General features: G+C 50.7%; 1 long non-coding RNA gene across 1 annotated transcript; it reads right to left on the reverse strand.

The window, feature by feature from the left end:
• Window positions 1-13410: 13410 nt before the first annotated feature.
• LOC145504620 (uncharacterized) lies at window positions 13411-15725 on the reverse strand. The gene is made up of 2 exons (XR_014052338.1): window positions 15552-15725; window positions 13411-13955 (listed from the first exon to the last, which is right to left on the reverse strand). It is a non-coding gene; the product is annotated as an uncharacterized LOC145504620 (long non-coding RNA).
• Between the last annotated feature and the right edge of the window lie 384 nt (window positions 15726-16109).

Raw genomic sequence — 16109 nt, forward strand, 5'->3', positions numbered from 1 at the left:
ACTTCTCTCCATGCTTCGGCTCGGCTGGCTTTGGGCTCAGCCTGAAGGAATCCTGCCCGGTTCCTCTGCTAGAGTAAGATGCTCCCACCACCCATCAGAGCATTGTCGTCCTTGTTACCTAATCACAGGGCACAGGCCGGCTCGCAGTATGCTTGTTGGGTGAATAAACAAGGAAGCGAATGAATATATGAATGAAGGGGGTTCCAGGGTCCCATGGCTCCCAGTGGCAGAGTTGGAATTTCCACTGCTCAGAAGTGTCTGCCACGTCCCCCACTGAGCCCAACCTTGAGTTCAGAGCCAGGGCCCAGGGCGACCAACAAGGCAAGAGGCCCTGCCTGCCTTGAAGTGAAATGCAGCCTGCAATGAACTCCTAGTTCAGCTCTTCCACACGTTGAAACAGTCTTGGAGGCCAGCACGGCCCTGCAGGGCATTTTGCACCTTTTCAAGTGGGTGAAGCAGGGTCCAGGGTCCAGCAGCCCCAGGCACTCAGGGCACACACATGTCACTGACTGCAGGAGCCTCACTCTTATTTACCTCTTGCTTTCTAATGGCCATTGCCAGAAGGGCAGCCTGAGGCTGGCCAGCTCCCTCCGCTTGGCTGCAGATGACAGGCGAGGGCGCTGCTGAGCGCTGCTCTGGGAGGACGGGGGAGCGCCTGCTCTGTAGAGCCCAGCCTGACCCCATCAAAGGGATGCTTCGGCAAGGGGATCGGGTGGACGCTGGCCGGGAGCGGGGACGCCAGCCTCTGCTGTTAAGCAACGGCCCCAGACCTCTTTGTTTCTCCGCTTCTTCCAAAGTGGCAAAAGATCAAGGCCCCGGAGCTTGAAATAACAAAAGGGAAATGGCTTACAGGCGTGCATCTGGAGGCCAGAAGGGATTTTAATAGCCCCGCCCGGAGGGTGTGAGGAGGGGCGCGGGCCGGGGCGCCGGTTCCAGACTCTTCCCTCTGGCTCCCCTGGGCCGGGACGCGGTGCGGATTCCCACCCCTTAGGGGGCATCCACCTGGCGGCAGCCCCTCCCTTGTCACTCGGGAGGGTGGCGCCCGTCCCTTCCGCCACCCCTGGGTCCTCACTGCAGGTTCTTGGTCTCTCATAGCTCTTGCCTTTCTGTCTCTTGTGCCGTCGGCGGGAAAACCTCTTCAGTCCGGCTCTGGGCTGGTGAGAACGTCAGGCCCGGGGTTAATGAGGGTCTGCAGCAGGGCTGTGGCTCCCTGGCCGGGGTCATGTGCAGACACACCATACCAGGCCGAGGAGAGCCAGCCCCAGAGCACCACAGACCTTCCCTGCGGGTGGATGAGACGGGCCTCCCCTGGGGGACGTCACCTCGCGGCCAGAGGTGGCGGTGGTGTCTCTCTGCAGAGAAGGGAGTCTCTCTCTCTCTCTCTCACTCTATTGACCCCAGATGGGTGACTTCTGGAGGGCTGGCAGGATCACTTCTCACAGCATGTGGTTCTCTGGTCTGACTCTTCTCCTTAAAAGCAGTGAGAAGGGCCCTGACAGTTCTGGGAGGTTGGGAGGTAGAGGGGCCTCCTCTCCACTTGGCACCAATGGCCACAGAAACAGCACCTGCTTCGCATGGAGCCACAGGAAACGCCGGCACCGGCCACAGCTCACACCCACGCCCACGGCGCCACCCATGAGCCTTCACCGCACATCAGGCGTGGCCTGATCACCATGCTACCCGGCCAGGGGTGGGGGTTCACACCATCGTCCAGGAGAGGCTGGTGTTGAGAGAAGGCTGGCGCGCTGTTGAAGGTTCCCTGGTTCGTCAGAGCCAGAGCTGAGTTTCAAATCCAAACCTCCCTGACAACCGGCCCTGAGCTCTCCAGGATCTCCTGTCTCCCAAGAACTCGAGCGAATGAATTACCCAACCTGGTCCAAGTTCTGTCTCTGAGAGCGTGTTTCCCTGAAATGCAGTTTGGATCTCGTCACTTCCCACCTCCGTCGCTGGCCGTGGCTCTCCTTTCTTGGAGGTCCTTTCTGGATGGCTGTGGTGACAGACGCCCCTGGACGCTGAGGCTGCTCGGGGCTCTGGCCCCTGGCGGGAAGCCTACGTGGCAGAGGGAGGCAGCTGGATGGACTGTGTGTGTCCTCGGGCTCTGCGTGGGCGGGAGACCAGGCACCTGCTGTCCTGGTTCCCAGGCTGTGCTGTCGGGGACTCAGGCCACCGGGCGGACTGTGATTGGTTAGCTGCCATTGACCAAGGCGTCCTGTCCCGGCCCATCTAGCCAGCAGAAGGGGCTGCAGCCAGGGGGGGGGGAGGGCGGGAGGCCCCTCCCACCACCACCACCACCACCACCACCACCACCACCACCTGAGGCCGCCAGGGCTGGGTCGGCCCTGGGTTCAGCGCAGCCGAGGGCCCTCCGACACGCCAGTGCATGGTGGGACTCCTGAGTTAGTCACAGGAACCAGCAGAGTGTGCCCCCACCTGCCCCCACCAGGACGGGGCGTGTGCAGGAAAGGAGGGCATCGGAGGAGGAAGTGGGGGGGCTTAGTGCTATGGAGCGTGGATGTGTGATACTGATTTGCAGACTGTGTTCCGAACCCTGGGAAACATAAGTAGCTTTCAGATCTGCAACTGAGAATCCAGTTAAGTCCATTTTCAGCTACTCTAAGGGGTGGGATGTGGTTCCCTTTGCCCAGGATCGAGGGTGAGGGTGTTGCTGTTTAGTGGGACTGCCAAGCCAGTAGCTCACCTGTGCCAAGAGTAGAGACTGGCCCATGGGATCTTCTTGTTCTTGGACTGCTCCTCTTGGGTTCCTTTTTTTTTTAAACTTTTTATTTTGTATTGGGGTATAGCCGATTATTGGAGAAGGCAATGGCACCCCACTCCAGTACTCTTGCCTGGAAAATCCCATGGATGGAGGAGCCTGGTAGGCTGCTGTCCATGGGGTCGCTAAGAGTCAGACACGACTGAGCGACTTCATTTTCACTTTTCCCTTTCATGCATTGGAGAAGGAAATGGCAACCCACTCCAGTGTTCTTGCCTGGAGAATCCCAGGGACGGGGGAGCCTGGTGGGCTGCCGTCTTTGGGGTCGCACAGAGTCGGACACGACTGAAGCGACTTAGCAGCGGCAGCAGCAGCATAGCCGATTAGCAACGTTGTGATAGTTTTGGGTAGACAGCAAAGGGACTCAGCCATACATATACTTGTGTGCATTCTCCCTCAAACTCCCCTTTGGGTTGCTGTTCACTCGCTAGGTTGTGTCACACTCTTTGCAACCCCATGGGCTGCAGAACATCAGGTTTCCTTGTCCTTCACTATCTCCCGGAGCTTGCTCAAACCCATGTCCATTGAGTCAGTGATGCCATCCAACCATCTCATCCTCTGTCGTCCCCTTCTCCTCCTGCCTTCAATCTTTCCAGGATCAGGGTCTTTTCCAATGAGTCAGCTCTTCAAATTAGGTGGCCAGTGTATTGGAGCTTCAGCTTCAGCATCAGTCCTTCCAATAAATATTCAGGACTGATTTCCTTTAGATTGATTGGTGTGATCTACCTGCTGTCCATGGGACTCTCAGGAGTCTTCTCCAGGATATGGCCCCCTACCCAGGACATGCTAGCATCAAGACATTCCAATAACTTCAATTAGTAAAAGCCAACCCCAAAGGCCTTATCCTGGGGTAACTGTGCTGCCCTTCCAAACCTCTGTTCCTCTGTTTGTTTCGGGGACTGGAAGGGGACTGCTCCATGCCTCTGTATGGCCACAAGCTCTTGTCATGGCTCTCAGGCAGGTTGCTCCTCACTTAGACAGCTATCTCACTGACCACAGCCTGGTCAGGGGAGAGGGAGTGTCTGGCCGAGTTCTCTGTACATTCTAGACCTACGAGTTCTTCTGTGACCCCCAGAGCTGTCCCATGCCCTTCTGCTGCTCAAAGCCACAAGTGTCCCCAAGCATGAATTTTTTCTGAGGTTCCTTGGGGAAAACCAAGCCGCCTTCTTCCCCAAGGGCCCAGTCCCAAGTCTGAGCTGTAATCTGGGCTTCTCACCTCTGTGTGGAATTCACATCGGGATAATGCTCTTGACTTTATGTCGTCCTGAATTATGGCACTGCTCCCTACTTTTAGTGCTCAGTTCAATTCAGTCGCTCAGTTGTGTCTGACTCTTTGTGACCCCATGGACTGCAGCACGACAGGCTTCCCTGTCCATCACTAACTCCCAGAGCCTGCTCAAACTCATATCCATCAAGTTGGTGATGCCATCCAACCATCTCTCCCTATGACGTCCCCTTTTCCTTCAATCTTTCCCAGCATGAGGGTCTTTTCCAGTGAGTCAGTTCTTCGCATTAGGTGGCCAAAGTACTGGAGTTTCAGGTTTAGCATCAGTCCTTCCAATGAATATTCAGGACTGATTTCCTTTAGGATGGACTGGTTTGGTCTCCTTGCAGTCCAAGGGACTCTCAAGAGTCTTCTCCAACACCGCAGTTCAAAAGCATCCATTCTTCAGCGCTCAGCTTTCTTTATAGTCCAACTCTCACATCCATACATGACTACTGGAAAAACCATAGCTTTGACTAGATGGACCTTTGTTGGCAAAGTAATGTCTCTGCTTTTTAATATGCTGTCTAGGTTGGTCATAGCTTTTCTTCCAAGGAGCAAGCATTTTTTAATTTCATGGCTTCAGTCACCACCTGCAATGATTTTAGAGCCCAAGAAAATAAAGTATCTCACCATTTCCATTGCTTCTCCATCTTTGCCATGAAATGATGGGACCAGATGGCATGATCTTCATTTTTTGAATGTTGAGTTTTCAGCAAACTTTTTCATTCTCCTCTTTCACTTTCATCAAGAGGTTCTTTAAATCCTCCTCGCTTTCTGTCATAAGGGTGGTGTCTGCATATCTGAGGTTATTGACATTTCTCCTGGTAATCTTGATTCCAGCTTGTGCTTCATCCAGCCTGGCATTTCACATGATGTACTCTGCATATAAGTTAAATAAACAACCCTGATTTACTCTTTTCTCAATTTGGAGCCAGTCCATTGTTCCATGTCTGGTTCTAACTGTTGCTTCTTGACCTGCATACAGATTTCTCAGGAGGCAGGTAAGGTGGTCTGGCATTCCCATCTCTTGAAGAATTTTCCACAGTTTGTTGTGATCCACACAGTCAAAGGCTTTAGTGTAGTCAATGAAGCAGATGTTTTTATGGAATTCTCTTGCTTTTTCTATGAACCAGCAGATGTTGGTAATTGCATCTCTGGTTCCTCTGCCTTTTCTAAATCCTGCTTGAACATCTGGAATTTCTCAGTTTTCATACTGTTGAACCCTGGCTTGGAGAATTTTGAGCATTACTTTGCTAGCGTGTGAGATGAGTGCAATTGTGTAGTAGTTTGAGCATTCTTTGGCACTGCCTTTCTTTGGGATTGGAATGAAAAACTGACCTTTTCCAGTTCTGTGGCCACTGCTGAGTTTTCCAAATTTGCTGGCATATTGAGTGCAGCACTTTCACAGCATCATCTTTTAGGATTTGAAATATCTCAACTGGAATTCCATCACTTCCACTAGTTTTGTTTGTAGTGATGCTTTCCAAGGCCCACTTGACTTCACATTCCAAGATGTCTGGCTCTAGGTGAGTGATCACACCATCGTGATTATCTGGGTCCTGAAGATCTTTTTTGTACAGTTCTTCTGTGTATTCTTGCCATCTCTTCTTAACATCTTCTGCTTCTGTTAGGTCCATACCATTTCTGTCCTCTATTGTGCCCATCTGTGCATGAAGTCTTCCCTTGGGATCTCTAATTTTCTTAAGAGATCCCTAGTCTTTCCCATTCTATTGTTTTCTTCTATTTCTTTGCATTGATCACTTAGTAGGGCTTTCTTATCTCTCCTTGCTATTTGTTGCATTCAGAGGGGTATATCTTTTCTTTTCTCCTTTGCCTTTCACTTCTCTTCTTTCCTCAGCTCTTTGTAAGGCCTCCTCAGACAACCATTTTGCCTTTTTCCATTTCTTTTTCTTGGGGATGGTTTTGATCACCACCTCCTGTACAATGTCATGAACCTCCATCCATAGTTCTTCAGGCACTCTGTCTATCAGATCTAATCCCTTGAATCTATTTGTCACTTCCACTGTATAATCATAAGGGATTTGATTTAGGTCATATCTGAACAGTCTAGTGGCCTACCCTAATTTCTTCAAGTTAAGTCTGAATTTTGCAATAAGGAGCTCATGATCTGAGCCACAGTCATCTTCAGGTCTTGTTTTTGCTGACTGTATAGAGCTTCTCCACCTTCGACTACAAAGAATATAATCAGCCTGATTTCAGTATTGACCATATGGTGATGTCCATGTGCAGAGTCGTCGGTTTTTTTTGGAAAAGAGCGTTTGCTATGACTAGTGCGCTCTCTTGACAAAACTCCGTTAGCCTTTGCTCTGCTTCATTTTGTACTCCTAGGCCAAACTTGCCTGTTACTCCAGGTATCCCTTGACTTCCTACTTTTGCATTCCAGTTCCCTAGGATGAAATGGACACCTTTTTTTCTTTTTTGGTGTTAGTTCTAGAAGGTCTTGTAGGTCTTCATAGAACTGTTCAACTTCAGCTTCTTCAGCATTAGTGGTTGGAGCACAGACTTGGATTACTGTGATATCGAATAGTTTGCCTTGGAAATGAACAGAGATCATTCTGTCATTTTTAAGACTGCACCCAAGAACTGCATTCTGGACTCTTTTGTTGACTATCAGGGCTACTCCCTTTCTTCTAAGGGATTCTTGCCCACAGTAGTAAACATAATGGTCCTCTGAGTTAAATTCGACCATTCTGGTCCATTTTAACTTACTGATTCCTAAAATGTTGATGTTCACTCTTGCCATCTCCTGTTTGAACACTTCCAATTTACCTTGATTCATGGACCACGCATTCCAGGTTCCTATGCAATACTGTTCTTTACAGCATTGAACTTTACTTCCATCACCAGTCACATGTACAACTGGGTGTTGTTTTTTCTTTGGCTCCATCGCTTCATTCTTTCTGGAGTTATTTCTCCACTGATCTCCAGTAACATGTTGGGCACCTACTGACCTGGGAGTTCATTTTTCAGTGTCCTGTCTTTTTGCCTTTTCATACTGTTCATGGGGTTCCCAAGGCAAAAATACTGAAGTAGTTTGCCATTCCTTTCTCCAGTGGACCGCATTCTGTCAGACCTCTCCACCATGATCTGTCCATCTTGCGTGGCCCCGCATGGCTCATAGTTTCATTGAGTTAGACAAGGCTGTGATCCGTGTGATCAGTTTGGTTAGTTTTCGGTGAGTGTGGTGTTCATTCTGTCTGCCCTCTAATGGAGAAGGAAAAGAGGCTTGTGGAGGCTTCCTGATGGGGGGCACTGTCTGTGGAGGAGTAGGGGTCTTTCTCTGATGGGTAGGGACATGCTCAGTAAATCTTTAATCCAATTTTCTATTGATGGGTGGGGCTGTGTTTCCTCCCTGTAGTTTGGTCTGAGGCCAAACTATGGTAGGGTTAAAGGTGGTAATGGCAACTTCCTTCTAAAGGACTTATGTCAGCATGCTGCAGCCCCTAGGACTGTTGTATTCAGTGCCCCTGACTCCACAGCAGGCCTCTGTGGACCCATGCCTTTGCTGGAGACTCCTGGACACTCCCAGGCAAGTCTAGCTCAGTCTATTGTGGGGTCAGTGCTCCTTTACCTGAGTCCTGGTATGCACAAGATTTTGTTTGTGCCCCCAAGAGTCTGTTTCCCCAGTCCTGTGAAAGTTCTGTAATAAAATCCCACAGGTCTTCAAAGTCAAATTCCTTGGGAGTTCTCAGTCCCTTTGCCAGATCCCCAGGTGGAAAATCTGTTGTGGGCCCTAGAACTTTCGCAACAGTTTGAGAACTTCTTTGGTATAATTCTTCTCCAGTCTCTGGGTCTTCTACTTGGTGGCTCTATGGTGGGGCTAATGGTGACCTCCTCCAAGAGGACTTATGCCACACTTCCAGTGCTGCAGGAAGTCTATTCTTATTTCCATATTCATTTTGTCATTTGAATGGGATTTGTGGTCAAGACTATGGTTTTTCCAGTGGTCATGTATGGATGTGAAAGTTGGACGGTGAAGAAAGCTGAGCACCGCAGAATTGATGCTTTTGAACTGTGGTGTTGGAGAAGACTCTTGAGAGTTTCTTGGACTGCAAGGAGATCCAATCAATCCATCCTAAAAGAGATCAATCCTGGGTGTTCATTGGAAGGTCTGATGTTGAAGCTGAAGCTCCAATACTTTGGCCACCTCATGCGAAGGGTTGACTCATTGGAAAAGACCCTAATGCTGGGTAGGATTGGGGGCGGGAGGAGAAGGGGATGACAGAGGATGAGATGGTTGGATGGCATCACCGACTCGATGAACATGGGTTTGGGTAGACTCCGGGAGTTGGTGATGGACAGAGAGGCCTGGCGTGCTGCAATTCATGGGGTCGCAGAGAGTCGGACACGACTGAGCGACTGAACTGAACTGAACTGTGGTAGAAGATGCAAATACAGCAGCCTGCCATTTTGATCTGGCAGTATAGAGTAAAATTTAAGTGGATTTTGAAATCAGGAAAGATGAATAAAGTCCAAAGTGAAAGTCACTCAGTCATGTCTGACTCTTTGCGACCCCATGGACTACACAGTCCATGAAATTCTCCAGGCCAGAACACTGGAGTGGGTAGCCTTTCCCTTCTCCAGGGGATCTTCCTAACTCAGGGATCGAACCCAGGTCTCCCACATTGCAGGCAGATTCTTTACTAGCTGAGCCACAGTGGAAGCCCAAGAATACTGGAGTGGGTAACCTATTCCTTCTCTAGTGGATCTTCCTGACCCAGGAATCAAAACGGGGTCTCCTGCATTGCAGGTGGATTCTTTACCAACTGAGCTATCAGGGAAGCCCTAATAAAGTTCAAGGAACCTCAAAAATGCGGATTCTTCTAGATCATTCAGCTTATTGGGGGCAGAATAACAGTGTGAAACCTGAACTGATCATATCTGTCCAATCTCCAGTGCTCCTTCCATCCAGAGCTCTCCTGCCTCTGTGGTCAGAAGGGATTGTGCCAGAGGAAGAGGAGACCCAGCAAAAGGCCAGGTGGTCAGTCCTTGATGTTTTGAGCCACTGGATAGAGGTCCCCCTGTTAGAAGGTGACCCCAACTACAGTGACTGTCCTTCCTCACCCAGCCCCATGTGCTGGATGTGGTCCAGGCCCCAGCCAGCACGGAGAAGGCACCCAGGAGCAGAGGGGTCAGATCTGGTGTTTTCCACCTCAGCAACCTCAAGGGCTGTCCTGGGGTCATGAGTGTTGCCTCCAAGCATCTGCTTCTCCATCCTGGAGCTGGAGACCTTCCAGAGCCCATGGGCTCCTGGGAATTTCCCGTCACCACACTCTGTGCCCATCATCGGGAAGCTCCCACTTTCTGTTCTTCAAGTGGGTTTGGCAAATCCCCTTGACCTTCCTTGGGAAAACTTGTGGTCCATATGAGTCTGAACCCCTGGTGTTTGCTCACTGTAAGGTTTCCGATACCTTCTGATCTGCTTCTGATACCTGCACAGGTGCTCCTAGAGGGAGGCTCTTGTCTGTTGGTATTATGTAGGTACGTCCAGGGGAGATGGAGGCTCCCAGGTGATGGGTGACAAGCCAAATAACTTGCCTAGAATTACTGACTTTTACAACCATCTGCAATTTTGATCAGTTCAGAGTCACCAACGCAGTGATTCCAGGCATAGACTCCATGATATGGACGAATCTGTCTTTTGATAAAGGTGGCATTTCAAGTAGGTAGGGAACACTGAATACAAGATTTTGGACCCAACCAGCCCACCCTAAAGGAGATCAGTCCTGGGTGTTCATTGGAAGGACTGATGTTGAAGCTGAAACTCCAATACTTTGGCCACCACATGTGAAGAGTTGACTCATTGGAAAAGACCCTGATGCTGGGAAGGATTGGGGGCAGAAGGAGAAGGGGATGACAGAGGATGCGATGGCTGGATGGCATCACCAACTCAATGGATATGGGTTTGGGTAAACTCCAGGAGTTGGTGATGGACAGGGAGGCCTGGCTTGCTGCGATTCATGGGGTCACAAAGAGTCGGACACGACTGAGTGACTGAACTGAACTGAACTGAAAGACTAACATCCCTTTCCATGTCAAACCTCCAATAGATTCCAGCTGGTCGGATGAGGTGGAAGAAAAGAAGACTGAAAATTGCAGGGGGCGATATAGGAAGATGTCTTTGTATTCATGAGGAGAAGAGGATGTTAGGAAATAGACAGAAGCAACAATGTGTCCCAGAGACTTAAAACCAGAGAGTTATTTTGTCCTCAGGCTCTACATGCAACGTAGGTCAGAAGGTCTCTTGCTCCACCCAGACACTCAGGGACTCAGGCTGACTGGGACCCTCCCGTCTGGGATAATACTGCTGGGAAGACACACTGGAGAGTCACACGCTGGCCCTTCTATATTTTGGCCTAGAAGTGCCATGTGTCACACTTGCTCAAAGCCTATCGGTCAGAACAAATCATGTGACCCTGCACTAGTGTGGGGCAGTGTGGGAAGCAGGTTGAACATTTATGAACGCTACTGTTCCTGCCACAAACTCTAACCTAGTACATTAAAACATCAGATGAAATGGATGACTTTGATGGATGTATAAATCAGCCCAGCCCAGCTCTGGAAGAAATACAAGCTGGAATCAAGATTGCTGGGAGAAATATCAGTAACCTCAGATATGCAGATGATACCACCCTTATGGCAGAAAGCGAAGAAGAACTAAAGAGCCTCTTGATGAAAGTGAAAGAGGAGAGTGAAAAAGTTGGCTTAAAGCTCAACATTCAGAAAACTAAGATCATGGCATCTGGTCCCATCACTTCATGGGCAATAGATGAGGAAACAGTGGAAACAGTGTCAGACTTTATTTTTTTGGGCTCCAAAATCAATGCTGATGGTGATTGCAGCCATGAAATTAAAAGACGCTTACTCCTTGGAAGGAAAGTTATGACCAACCTAGATAGCATATTTAAAAGCAGAGACATTACTTTGCCAACAAAGGTCTGTCTAGTCAAGGCAATGGTTTTTCCAGTGGTCATGTATGGATGTGAGAGTAGGATGGTGAAGAAAGCTGAGCGCCGCAGTATTGATGCTTTTGAACTGTGGTGTTGGAGAAGACTCTTGAGAGTCCCTTGGACTGCAAGGAGATCCAACCAGTCCATCCTAAAGGAGATCAGTCCTGGGTGTTCATTGGAGGGAGTGATGTTGAAGCTGAAACTCCAATACTTTGGCCACCTCATGCGAAGAGTTGACTCATTGGAAAAGACCCTAATGCTGGGAAGGATTGGGAGCAGGAGGAGAAGGTGACGACAAAGGTTGAGATGGCTGGATGGAATCACCGACTCGATGGACATGGGTTTGGGTAAACTCCGGGAGTTGGTGATGGACAGGGAGGCCTGGCGTGCTGCGGTTCATGGGGTCGCAAAGAGTCGGACACGACTGAGCAACTGAACTGAACTGAACTGATAAATCAGCAGAATTGATCCAAGAGAAAAGAAGTTGAAAGAGATGTGCAGGAAGAAATGGAAGAAAGATTCTAAGAGTTACCTTCAAGAACTGAGGCCCATCCCAGGTGGTTTAGTGGGAGAATAGTGAATGTTTCTTGGGGGATGAGATGCTCCCAGAATCCACTGGGGGCTGCGCACCCTGTGTGGAGTCAACAGAAGGAGGCCAGGAAGCAAGGGGCAGGAAGTGCCACCGCAGGGCACTCAGGGGAAGGTGTAGGCCCCTGCCTCCCCCTCCAGTATTCCCAGTCCAGTGGGGTGCTCTCAGGACCCTGCCACTTCTGTAAATGGGAGCTGATTACCTGGTATTATCCTGTCCTGGTTAATTTCATGTGTTAACTCAACTGGACCACAGTGTCCAGATATTTGGTTAAGTATTGTTGTTGTTGTTCAGTCACTAAGTTGTGTCCAACTCTTTGCGCCCCTATGGGCTGCGGCATGCCAGGCTTCCTGCATGGCCAAGCGCACTGCTGGGCTCTGGCCCAGGACGGTGCAGCCTGGGGGGTGTGGCGCGCCGCTGCTCCCATGCCTCCTAGCTCTTGCTCTGTATACTACCTGCTCAAGACACCCACCCAGGCCTCTGTTGTTGCTCAGTTGCTCAGCCATGTTTGACTTTGTGACCCTATGGAATGCAGCATGCCAGGCTTCCCTGTCCTTCACCGTTTCCGGGAGTTTGCTCAAACTCAGGTCCACTGAGTCAATGATGCCATCAAACCATCATATCTTCAGTCACTCCCTTCTCCTCCTGCCTTCAACCTTTCCCAGTGTCGTGGTCTTTTCCAAAGAGTCAGCTCTTTGCATCAGGTGGCCAAAGTATTAGAGCTTCGGTCAAGTATTATTTTATTTTATTTTACGCAGCATGCTGGATCTTAGTTCCCCAACCAGGTGGAAGTTTGGAGTCCTAACCACGGGACTGCCAGGGAATTTTTGTGAAGTATTATTCTCAGTGTTTTCATGAAGTTATTTTGGGATGAGATTAGCCATTAAATCTGTGAACTTAACATGGATGGGCCTCACCCAATCATTTGAAGCCACAGTGAGAACAAAGACTGACCTCCCCTGAGCAAGAAGGAATTCTAGCAGCAGCTGGCCTTTGGGACCTAGACTGGAGCTCTTCTCTGGGTCTCCAACTGCCACCCCACCCCACAGGATTTAGATGTGCACCTTCACAACTGTGTGAGCCAATTCCTTTAAATAAATCTCTCTCTATACATACACATCCTGTTGGTTCTGTCTCTCTGGAAAATACTGACCAGTGCACCTCCCAACAGACCATGGGCAACCAGGCAGAGGTGATTCCTCACTGGAAAACTAGGGTGCTGTTACAGGCCGGGAGTGTGCTCGGCAGTCAAGGAAGGTCTGAAGAAAGCAAAGAGACAGACAGATGCCCATGGAATATTAGATGTGGGAACCCTGTCGGGGGTGTGGCCAGCTTGCAGTTTATTGTATGAAGCTATTGGAATCACAGAAAGTATGAGATGCTATTTATAAATATTAATAAATGTGTATTTGTTGTTTTCAGCTGGTAAGTTGTGTCCAACTGTTTACGACCCCATGGACTGCAGCATGCCAGGATTCTCTGTCCTTCACCATCTCCTGGGAAACTAGGGAGCTTTACAGGCAGGGAGAGTGTGCTCGGCACACTTTGGCGTGTGCTCAAACTCATGTCCACTGAGCCAATGATTGCATCCAACCATCTCATCCTCTGTTGCTCCCTTCTCCTCCCACCCTCAGTCTTTCCCAGCATCAGGGTCTTTTCCAATGAGTCGCCTCTTCTCATCAGGTGGCCAAAGTATTAGAGCTTCAGCTTCAGCACCAGTCCTTCCAATGAATATTCAGAGTTGATTTCCTTTAGGGTTGACTTGATGTCCTGGCTGGTTTTTTTTAAATATATACTGTAAATCTGTAGATATACATATGCACACATGTTTAGAAATTATTTAGTTGTTTGGCCGCACTGGGTCTTAGCTGCGGCCTGTGGGATCTTCGCTGTGGAGCGCGGACTCTCCATTTGTCTGTTGGTTCGGTAGTTGCAGCATGCGGGCTTAGTTGCCCCCAGGCATGTGGGATATTAATTCCCCCACCAGCGATCAAACCTGTGTCCCCTGCACGGCAAGGCGGATTCTTAACCACTGAACCACCAGCGGAGTCCCTGTAAATGTATATATGTAAAATCAGGAGTCTTTCTGTCAATCTTCAGACACGGACAAGATTCCAAGTCTTTAGCCATAAGGCACCTTCTTGTCAGGGGCTTTCATCTCAGCACCGCTGAAGGTTCATCTTCGCGCTGGGGGTGATGGTCTTGAGGCTGCCACAGCGGTGCCTGAGCGGGCGGGAGCAGCGCCCACGTGGATTCTCCCGAAGGCCGGAAAGGACAAGCTGCTCCCTTGGAGGAGAGGGGGGGCTCCAGGCGCTGGTGGATCCAGAGCCACTGGGCTTCCCGTGGGAGCAAGTTCTACAGAGGAAAGTTTTGAAAGATAAGAGATTCATTTTAGAGCCTCACAGGGGCCCGGGGACATCTGCCTCCTTCACTAGAGCACAGGAGAAACTGTCCCCGGACGGCTCACCCCTGGCAGCTGAGCAAACTGAGGCTGCCCGGCTGGCGCTGGTCTGCTCTTTTGATCAAAGGGGCTGGGATCACTGGAGTAGTAAATGGCAACCCACTCTAGTACTCTTGCCTGGAGAATCCCATGGACAGAGGAGCCTGGCGGCCTACAGTCCGTGGGGTCACGACACCACTGAGTGCGCATGCACCCTGAACCTGGGCTCACTCTCACCTCCCACCTCCCTGCTCTCAGGACACCATGCCCTCTGTACTGTGCTCTGAAGACAGGTGGAAGCTAGGACCAGTGTACCCAAAACAGGTCTGCGTTCAGCTTGGATGACTGAAAGGGAGGAATGCAGAGAAGGGAAGGGAAGGTGGACTGTGATGACGAACTCCGAATTTGTGTGCAAATTCCACCATCAGCTAGCGATCTACGAGTTAGGGGCTCCTAGCACGCTCCAAATAGAAGCTGGGTAAACACTGCCACTTTTTGTTTGCCTTGAGAGTTAGCTGTCTGCAAGCATGTTAGGAAACCATGGCAAAGAGCATTCCAAACGCATGTGGTGCCTTTGAGTTTATTTATTTGTCTCAATTTATTCCAGCCATGTTTGAGCATGGCGTGATTACGGATCTCACACTGACTCAAGATCACGGCCTGTGTGGTGGGCAGGGAAGGAGGAGGGGACAGGGTTCCTTAGCTTCATCTAATTTAAAGCACCTTTGGCTGAGTGGTGCAGTGAAGAGGATATGGCGAAAACAAATAAAAGCCAGACAGGATCAAAGTGCAGGCACAAATCTATTCCTTCTGGAAGCAGCTCCTCTCTCCGCCTGGCCCTCTCTCTCATGTCCCTCTCTTCTCTCTCCCTGGCCCTGTTTTTTTCCTTATTCGAGTTGCAGTGATTCTTTTGTGGCAGAGCTCCAGAACGACCTCCTCTCCTCCAAGCGTGACCGCGGCTTCATCTCTGATTGATGGGCGAAATCATGGGCACCTCGGGCTTGAAGGAGGTCTGAGAGCCTCCTGATTGCGTGGGGGACACGTGAAGGAGGGCAGTCATCAGCACTCCCGCGCATTTCAGAGACAGCCGCGCTGGGAGAAGGGGCCGGAAGCACAGAGCCTGGGGTTCAGTGGGGTGAGCACCCGCCCTCCGGCCGCCATCCCCAGCGCGCCTGCGCGGCTGCGGTGTGGGCGTTCACGCGCGAGGCGTGGGGCGCCAAGGAGCCAATATGGCCGCCCTGCCGCGTCACCCGCCGAGGGCGGAGGCTCGCGCCACGTTTCCACTCAGGGCCACACGTCTGGTCTGGAGACCCGGGGTTGCTCAGATTTCCTGGTTCTGACGACAACGCCAAGGGCAGCAACACACACGGGGTAGCCTAGCCCCACCCCCCCAAACCCCACACAGCACACACACACCACACATACGCAAATCACACACATATACACACCACACATACAAAACGTGCATAGTGCACACACACGTGCACACACATCGCACACCTTTCCCTCACCTGCCTGTGGTCCAGAGGAGGCCCAGCACCGCAGCCGCACCATCGCTCAAACTCTGGGAGAGACGCTCCAGGCCCCACGGGTCTCACCCCGGGGCGGGGTCTGATTGGCCCTGGCCGTCACATGGCCGGCCCCTGATCAATCACTGCGCATGGAAAGCAGGCACTCCGCTTACTGGCCCTAGGCAATCAGATCCCCACCCCAGACCTGATGAGATAAGGTGGTCTGTGATAGTGCCAATAAAACTCTGTGTGTGTGTGGTGTGTGTGCATGTAGTGTGTGTATATGGTGTGTGTGCACGTAGTGTGTGTGTACTGTGTATGTGTGTGCTCTGTGTGTGGTATATGGTGCGTGGTGTGTGTTTCTCTAGTTTAGGGAGGGCCTTTGGGTGGAGCCCAGCACTGGCTGGGTGTCCGGTGGGTGGGCGCGGAGCGCTGCCTCAGGAGATGTCAGGGGTGGCGTCTGATGAAAGGGATTGGGGCCAATGTGTGGGGCAGCAGCTCCTCTTGTCACGCTCATGTGCATTTTTGAATCCCCAAGACAGGGAGATTTATGAGTGT

This window comes from Giraffa tippelskirchi, chromosome 5 (assembly GCF_054371585.1).
Source record: "Giraffa tippelskirchi isolate mGirTip1 chromosome 5, T2T-mGirTip1v1.2.pri, whole genome shotgun sequence".
Classification (NCBI taxonomy): domain Eukaryota; kingdom Metazoa; phylum Chordata; class Mammalia; order Artiodactyla; family Giraffidae; genus Giraffa; species Giraffa tippelskirchi.